The sequence below is a fragment of the Colobus angolensis genome, unplaced genomic scaffold (assembly GCF_000951035.1).
Source record: "Colobus angolensis palliatus isolate OR3802 unplaced genomic scaffold, Cang.pa_1.0 Scaffold96, whole genome shotgun sequence".
NCBI lineage: Eukaryota > Metazoa > Chordata > Mammalia > Primates > Cercopithecidae > Colobus > Colobus angolensis.
This window is the reverse complement of record NW_012123598.1, coordinates 870,415-879,902: the sequence shown is the minus strand read 5'-3', so window position 1 is coordinate 879,902 and position 9,488 is coordinate 870,415. Positions and strand designations below refer to the sequence as shown.

General features: G+C 41.0%; 1 long non-coding RNA gene across 1 annotated transcript in view; it reads left to right on the top strand.

The window, feature by feature from the left end:
• LOC105504827 overlaps positions 1-7,314 on the top strand; it is a 9,722-nt gene extending 2,408 nt beyond the window's left edge. Inside the window, exon 3 of the long non-coding RNA XR_001000659.1 lies at positions 5,656-7,314. This is a non-coding gene — a long non-coding RNA (uncharacterized LOC105504827). The remainder of the gene's footprint in view (positions 1-5,655) is intronic.
• Positions 7,315-9,488: the final 2,174 nt, after the last annotated feature.

Genomic DNA, 9,488 nt, shown 5'->3' with positions numbered 1-9,488 from the left:
TGAGTATATATGGACACTAAGATGGGAACAATAAACACGGAGAATTCCAAAAGGGGGTAAGGAGGAAGGAGGGCAAAGGTTGAAAAACTGCCTATCTAGTACTATGTTCACTACTTGGGTGACAGAATCATTAGAAGCCCAAATTTCAGCATCATCCAATATACTCATGTAATAAACCTGCAAATGCACCCCTGAACTTAAAATAAAAATTTAAAAATAACCCCACCCCCAAATTTCTTTCATCTCACATGAGATTAGGCAGATCAGACTGAATGTATAAAATGCATTATTTCATTCATTCACTCAACAAATTTCTATTCAGCTCCCATTATGTGCCAGGCATACAGCAGATATTCAATAAATAGAAGCAGCCAGTTGCTTCCTCCTCCTCACCTTCCTTCTCACATGCCTGAATAAAGTTTGCCACCATGGTTCCTGCCTCTTTGCTGTTCTTGGGTTGTTTTGACCTAACCCATGTCTGAATCTCCTCTGGCAGGATGCTCAGAAACTGTGCCAGCACTAGTTGCTCTATCATCTGCTCCTTAGTGAGGAGCTCCAGCTGCAGCCATTGCAAACAGAACTCCTGGATTTGGCTCACAGCTTGATAAGGCCTATTCACTGACAGGTACTGAAAATCCCCAAACTTTTGAGGAGAAACTTTCAGTGTCTCTGTTTCTAGTTTCTTCTCTTGACCACGCATACAAAAGATGCAGGGATTCCTCAAGAGATCCGAAACTCCTGTCACATCCGGCATCTCTACACCTTGGCCCTTTACAAGACAGAGCTACTCTTAAAGGCAGGTTGCTCTGGTACACAATGCTGTGGAAGATGGTGGGCAGAGTTGTATCAGCTGAAAGGATACAGAAACCTCAGGAACTGCAGAAATTACGTAGAGACTTACAACTAGCCTGCAGAGTTATGATTGGACAGTGGAGTGGAGGTGATCTGAGCAAGTATTACACAAAAGATGACAGCTATAAATAGCCAATCAACATAAAACAAGGCTAAACTTCATTAGTTATCAGAGATATAGGAATTAAAACCCCAATAGGGTAACACTACACACCCTCCAAAACGTCCAAAATGAAAAAGTCAGACAACACCAAGTGTTGGCAAGGAGATAGAGCCACCGTAGGCTGATATATTTGTATACTGGAACACTAAACAAAAAATACGAATGTAAGTTGCTGTTGAATGAAAGAAACCAGACTAAAAAAAAAGGTCTATATTATATGATTCCATTTATACAAAGGTCAAAAACAGGCAAAATAAACCTAAAGTGTTAGAATTCAGAATAGTGGCTGCTGTTAGGGGTAAGAGTGGTAATGACTGGAACCGGGCATGAGGGCTTCTGGAAAGCTAGGAATGACGTGGACACAGTGTATTCACTTTCGGAAAACTGAGCTACACATTTGTGGTTTGTACCCTTTTCCGTATGTATATCTCGCTAAACATTTTTTAGCTGTATTATAGTAGTAGGAAAACATCTATCTAGGTCATAGTATCAGTGAGCTTAACCATATAAAGCACAGAAAAGGCGGTAAACCAAAATACTACGCCAGTGGGTTAAGTACAAACAGTAATATTATACGTAATTTTTACAGGTGATTTTGTACTTTCTCTGTCAAAACTATTTTCTGGCTTTAAGATGTTCTATAACAAACCTTCATTTCTTCTGTAATCAGAGAAATAAAACATACCTTCCATAAAGGCTACACTCACTCTAAGAAACTATGAACAAAGATGCCACTGGGGGGAAACATTTTTTTCTTTCCTTCTCCCCACTAAAACTTACACCTTTTATTTCTATAATTTAATAGTTTTTCCATTTGAAAGCATTTATTTTTGTTTTCCATTATTATAAATCCTGATATAATGAACATCACTGAAACTAAGTATTTGTTCTCAAATTACACAGACAAAAGGGATAAACTGTGTTTAAAAGTTCTTGACACAATCTGCCAAATTTTCCTTTCAATGGCTTCTACCAACTTCTTCCAAACTCAATGGGTAAGATTACGTCTCAGTCCACCTTACAAGCCAATAGTGCCATCTTCATGGGCCTGTAATTAGGGCAGTCACAAGGGCCCCATTCTCATAAAGCCCACAGGCCTAGTTTAAGGCTTTACTGTCACTCTTGAAATTTTTCACAATTTTTTGGACAAGGAGCCCCACATTTTCATTTTGCACTAGGCCCTGCAAATTATGTAACTGGTTCTGCCAATCAAGAATATTATCATCCCTCAAAATCTGTTGTCAATTAGCCAGATTTTAAAATATATCATTTTATTCCTTAATTTTACATTTCTTTTGATTAATAATACGGCTTTCTCTTTGTTTCGGATTTACTAGCCAATTATAAATTGTTCACGTCCTTCGTACTTCTTTCCATTGGGGTGTTTCTTTTTTTCTTTTCTTTTTTTTTTGAGACGGAGTCTCGCTATGTTGCCCAGGCTGGAGTGCAGTCGCCGGATCTCAGCTCACTGCAAGTTCCGCCTCCCGGGTTCACGCCATTCTCCTGCCTCAGCCTCCCGAGTAGCTGGGACTACAGGCGCCCGCCACCTCGCCCGGCTAGTTTTTTGTATTTTTTTTTAGTAGAGACGGGGTTTCACCGTGTTAGCCAGGATGGTCTCGATCTCCTGACCTCGTGATCCGCTGGCCTCCCAAAGTCTTTTTCCTTTTCTTTTTTTCTTTTTTTTTTTTTTTGAGGCAGACTCTCGTTCAGGCGCCCAGGCTGGAGTGCAGTGGCGCAATCTTGGCTCACTGCAATCCCTGCCTCCTGGGTTCAAGTGATTCTGAGGCCTCAGCCTCCAGCCTTGGGGTGAGTTCCGGACCCACCAGCGCAAGGCCGTCCTGGGTTCCTCCCTGCAGGGGCAGTGATTTTAGGGCAGTCAGACGCAGCCCTCGCCTCTGGAGTGGCTTTTCCACAAGGTCCCAGTAGGACCCGGCGCGGAGTCTCCCTCACGAAGCCGCGCGCTGCCCTGCACTGGATGCCTCTCGCGCCCTCACGTCCACTGGGGCCCCAGCCCCGCCCAGGCCGCTGGCTGGGCTGCCCGCGCGCCGGCCTTTCTCCTACCCCGGGGCCCAGCGAACTCACCTCGCATGCCTCACGCCCTGGCCTGACTGAACGTCTCCACTGCCTGACTGTACGTTTCCACTCCCGAGCAAAACCAGCAGCGCATGCGCCGTGGCTGGCTTGCGCGTGCGCTCTGCGGTGCAGGGGGTTGCGGAACCGCAGTCGCTCGCAGGCAAGTGCCCTGTAAGACACGAGGATAGGGTTGGGACTGCGAGAAGGGCGGCGACGAAGGAGGGCGCTCCTGTGACCTTCCTCCTTAAAACTAACGCCTTCTGTTGGTGGTGGGCGCCTGTAACCCCAGCTACTCGAGAGGCTGAGGCAGCAGAATTGCTTGAACCCAGGAGGGGGAGGTTGCAGTGCGCCGAGATCGCGCCACTGCACTCCAGCCTGGGCGACAGAGCAAGACTCCATCTCAAAAAAACAAAAACAAAAAAACTAACGCCTTATGTAAGTTTTGGAGAGTTAATATGTTACTTAGAACTTGAGGATAAGTGGTAAAAATAAAAAATAATAAACTAGATAATTTCAAAAATTTGAAAATAACGGTAGTCAGTGAAAATCGTTCCTCACACCACGTGTGCACCATTCACCAAAATTTTACCCCAAAAACATAGGTAACCACTGTAACTGATCTGAAGTGTCACACCAATGTTTCTTTATACTCGTAGAAGGAATGTATATGTGTATGTGTGTAACGCTTCCCTCAGTATTCCTGGGGGATTTGTTTTAGGACCCCCCCCAGGATATCAAATTTTGTGGACACTGAAGGCTCATGTAAAATGGCATAGTATTTGCATATAATCTATGCACATGCTTAGGCATACTTTAATTCATCTCTAGATTACTTACATTACCTAGTACAGTACCTACACATCATTCTTGTGGATTTGACAGTACACAGCACACATGGCAAATTTAAATTGTGGATTTTGGAACTTGGTGGAATTTTCTTCCAAATTTTTCTTTTTCTTTTTCTTTTTTTTTTTAACTTTGTTAGAGATGATGTCTCACTCTGTCACCCAGGCTGGAGTGACAGAACAGTGGAGCCCCCGAAGCTGGATGGCACTGCTGCAGGTTGGCCCCACTCATGCCCAAACCTCAAAGCTGGAGGCTGATCCCCGCTGGACAGTGGGTCGGTCCTCTAGGCCCAGGAATGACCAAGCAAAGCTTCCCGTCTGGCTGCTCACCCATGGGCAAGTGAGGCGAGCTTGCTCAGTGAGTCCACTAACGGTTCCCCCAGGCAGTGAGGGGCAGGGAGGCTGACCATATGCCCAGGATGAGTAGGACAAAGAGCAGGCAAATGAAAGCATTGCCAGAAAAGGGTCTTGATCCAAATCCCAAAAGAGGGTTCTTGGATCTCGCACAGGAAGGAATTCAAGGTAAGTCACAGAGCACGGTGAAAAAGGCAAGTTTATTAGAAGCTATTCCATTACAGAGTAGGGCGTCATCAGAAAGCAAGCAGACGAACACACCATCTTTGTTTTAAGATTTTAGGAGTCTTGTCTACATAAAGATTAAACTAAGCTGTGACTACGTGAGGGTGAGCTGAAAGCATGACAAAATTTATTACTCTTTTGATTTAAAGAGGCCGGGAACAGTGGCTCGGCCAGGCATGGTGGCTCACACCTGTAATCCCAGCACTTTGGGAGGCCGAGGCAGGCAGATGACCTGAGGTCAAGAGTTTGAGACCAGCCTAATCAGCATGGTGAAACTCCCTCTCTACTAAAAATATTTAAAAAAAAAAATGGTTGGGTGTGGTGGCACACACTTGTAGACATAGCTACTCAGGAGGCTGAGGCATGAGAATGGCTTGAACCCAGGAGGTGGAAGTTGCAGTGAGCTGAGATCATGCCACTGCACTCCAGCCTGGGCAACAGAGTGAGACTATGTCTCAAATAATAAATAAATAAATAAATAATAAATAAGTTGTGACTATGTGAGGGTGAGCCAAAAGCATGACAAAATTTATTATTACATTGATTTAAAGAAAACTGTCCTTAGAAAGGTGAGAGAGGAACTGAAGGGTTGACAGTGTAGACTACAGAACCAGGAAATGACCTGCCAGCAAGTCTTTTATGTGTGTGTGTTTCTATTTCTTTCTGTTTATTCCTCTTAGAGTTTGTTCTCTTATGTCTGTGAAAACCTCCTACATGCCAGTTTCCATGCACTGGAGGAACTTGGATTCTCCCCTTCTTAAAAGTACCTCTTTCTTCTTCTCCTCCTCCTTCCCCTCCTCCTCCTCCTCCTCTTCCTCCTCCCTGAGGCCCTAAAGACAAGGTGGCCTTGGCTGCTGTACCAAAAGGAGGACGATTCAGAGGCTGTGAGGTTAAGGGATCACTTTTGGGGGATTGGAAGAAATCTCCATTATGAGGTTAAGGTACCTATGGGACACTACCTGAGACAGGGTGCCAGTGATGCCCACTGGCCTCAATAAGACACCATGGATGCCTGAGTGCAATGGTCAATATTGGTTTTGTGCACAGTAAGGAAAATTTAGAGCTTAAATGGTTAATCTGCTACTACAGAGTTAAGTAGAGTCTTCTAAAGCTCTGTATCTTCCTTATTTTCTTCTCTGCCAGCTTTGAATCTGCTGTTATTAAGTTGCTGATGCTGAAATAACACTTATTATTTATGGTCTAACTGAAATGGCAATACTTGGAAACTTGTCTGAAACTGAAGAAAAAAATGAAAAAGAAGTTTTTACAATCAAAACTACCATGAAGACGGCTTTGCTTTTGGTCCACAGCTTTCATTGAATTACTTACCAGGGCAAACAAAGTTTAACCATGTGAACGGGTTCCAATTTTGTTAGAAATAATTTGGATGCAGCTATCTTTATACAATGGTGAGTTTGTATTGCTATCTCATGGCTAAAATTCTGAGGTAAAAGCTTTTGGATGTTTGTGTGTGTGTGCACATGTGACAAAAACAAGCAATGGGGAAAGGAGTCCCTACTTAATAAATGGTATGGGGAGAACTGGCTAGCCATATGCAGAAAGTTGAAACTGGAGCCCCTCCTTATACCATATACAAAAATCAACTCAAGATGGATTAAAGACTTAAATGTAAAAACCCAAACTATAAAAACCCTAGAAGAAAATCTAGGCAATACCATTCAGGACATGGGTACAAGCAAAGATTTCATGACAAAGATGCCAAAAGCAGTAGCAACAAAAGCAAAAGCTATGGAATTTTTTTTAAATGGAATCTAATTAAACTAAAAAGCTTCTGTACAGCAAAAGAAACTATCATCAGAGTGAACAGACAACCTACAGCATGGAAGAAAAATTTTTGCAATATATCCATCTGACAAAAGTATAATATCCAGTGTCTACAAGGAACTTAAACAAATTTACAGGAAAAAAACAACGCTATTACAAAGTGGGTAAAGGACATGGACAGACACTTCTCAAAAGAAGACATTTATGTAGGCAACAAACATTTTTTAAAACAAAAGCTCAACACCACTGATCATTAGAGAAATGCACATGAAAACCACAATGAGATAGCATCTCACACCAGTCAGAATGGCTATTACTTAAGGGTCATAAAACAACAGATGATAGCAAGGTTGTGAAGAAAAATGAACGCTTTTATACTGTTGGTTGGAGTGTAAATTAGTTCTATCATTTTGGAAGACAGTGTGGTGATTCCTTAAAGACCTAGGGGAAGAAATACCATCTGACCCAGCACTCTCATTACTGGGTATATACCCAGAGGAATATAAATCATTCTATTATAAAGATACATGTGCATGTTCATTGCAAAATAGCAAAACCATGGAATCAACCTAAATGCCCATCAACGACAGACTTGATAAAGGAAATGTGGTACATATACACCAAGGAATAACATGCAGCCATAAAAAGGATCAAGATCATGTCTTTTGCAGGGACCTGGATAGAACCAGAAGCCATTATCCTCAGCAAATTAATGCAGGAACAGAAAAGCAAATACCATATGTTCTCACTTATAAATGGGAGCTGAATGATGAGAACACACAGACACATGGTGGGGAACAATACACACTGGGGCCTGTTGCAGGGTGTGGAGTGAGAGGGAGAGCACTGGGAAGAACAGATAATGCCTGCTGGGCTTAATACCTACAAGATGGAATGATCTGTGCAGCAAACCACTATGGCACACATCTATGTAACAAACCTACACATCCTGACATGTACCCCTGACCTTAAAATAAAAGTTGGAAATAAAAAAAAAAACCCTAAACATATACCTACTACATGATCCAGTGATTTCGTTTTTAAGTATTTACCCAAGTGAAATAAAAACATATGGCCACATATGCAAAAAAACAAACAAACAAAAAAAAAAAACTTGTACATGAATGTTCTTAGCAGCTATAGTCAAAATAGCCAAAAATCTGGAAACAGCCCAGGTGTCAATCAATAGGAGAAAAAATAACCAAAGTATGGTAGGTTCATGTGATGGAATACTACTCAGCAAAAAAGGAACAAACTGCCTATACATGCAATAAAATGGATGAATATAGAAAAACATGCTGAGTGAAAGAAGAGTTACACAAAGAATGCATGCTGTGTCATTCCATTCATGCTAATTCTACAACAAGCAAAACTAATGTGTGGTGAAAATAAATTGGTGGTTGCCTCTAATGAGATAGAATTGGAGACTGATTGATGAGCAGCATGAGGGAATTTTGGGATTGACAATATTGTTTTGTATATTAATAGAGATTTGAGTTACACAGGTGTACATATTTTCCAAAACTCATTGAATAATATCCTTAAGATTTGTATGTTTTGATGTATGTAAATTTGACCTCACAATAAAAAAGAAAGAATCCTTAAAAAAAATGAAAGAACTAAGTACATATAAATGGGAAAAGTGCTTGTAGACAAACTTTTCATGTCATTTAAAATCTTATAATTATTTTGAATTGAATAATAAATACCCATTAGATGTTGTGGGTGTTTTCCAATTAAAAATGGGTTATAATATGAAAAAAACATGTTTCTAAAAATTATAGAATGGTTTCAGCTATAAAATGCTAACATCTGATAAACAGTCCAAGATTTATTGCTTCCTGAGTTTTCACTAAAATTTAAGTTTACTAAAAGTAAGAATTGCAATAATATATAACTCTGTAAGTTGTATTTTTATTGAGAAAACAATAATTTTATGTAGTTTAGAGGTTATTTAAAAGTTATTTATTTTAAAAGGTAGAAAAGAACGTGTAAGAGAGAGAAAGAGAGAGAGAGAAAAGATTTGTAGACATAAATATGTATTTTTGGTAAGAAAAGAAAATAATTTTATATAAGAAAAGGATTTCATGTGGTAAAGTTTTGTCCTAAAATAAAATGACCAATTATCTTAAAAGAGGTATTATAAACAAATCAAAAGGTCCAAGCATGTCATAGATGGTCTGTAAAAGTCATGATCAAGTCTGTGGAAGAAAATTTATAAAAGGAATTTTGTATATGATTAAGTTGGCTATAATTAATAAGAAATTATTCATAAGTCTTTCTGAGATCGGTCCCCTATGTTAAAACAAGGCTTCTTGATGGTATTACTTTTTTTTTTTTTAAGACAGAGTCTGACTCTGTCACCCAGGCTGGAGTGCAGTGGTGCGATCTTGGCTCACTGCAACCTCCACCTCCTGGGTTCAAGAAATTCTCTGCCTCAGCCTCCCGAGTAGCTGGGATTACAGGTGCCCACCACCAGGCTGGCTAATTTTCTGTGTGTTTTTAGTAGAGACAGGGCTTTCACCATGTTGGCTAGGCTGGTCTTGAACTCCTGACCTCGTGATCTACCTGCCTCGGCCTCCCAAAGTGCTGGGATTACAGGTGTGAGCCACCTCTCTCGGCCTCTTTATGGTGTTAATTTACTATTAATGAAATTGTAAGAGGTTTTGATTTTTAATTCTATAATCTTTGACCTATAGCTCCCTTATTCTCAGTGGTCTCTGCAGGCAACACACTCCCTTCTTACCAATCACCTTCAGACTCCTCTCAGGGACTCAGCCCAACCACTACCTGGAGCAGGACATTTACCAGTCTTACTCTATGATGCCCCTTCCAGCAGGTCCCCAGTGGGGAAAGAGAGATGTTTGCTGTACATTTTCTCTTCACAACTTCAGAGCTTTATAACTGAAAGTCTCATTCTAAAGGACTAAGGGAAGATCTGAGGGGTTTCAAAACTTCATTCAGAATAGTTTTGGACCCATGACCTCAACTGGGCAGATGTTCAATCCCTTTTGATATTCTCCTCAGTGAAACAGAAAAATACCTCTGCTCTCAAAAGGGTCAGGGAGGAAGTGGACCAATCCCATAGAGAAGAGACAAACAATCCTATTTTAGCTCTCAGAGCACAGCGGACATTAGACATAAACTCCAAAAAGTAAAAATAGAGCTCGATGCTCTCATCTCAAGACTCG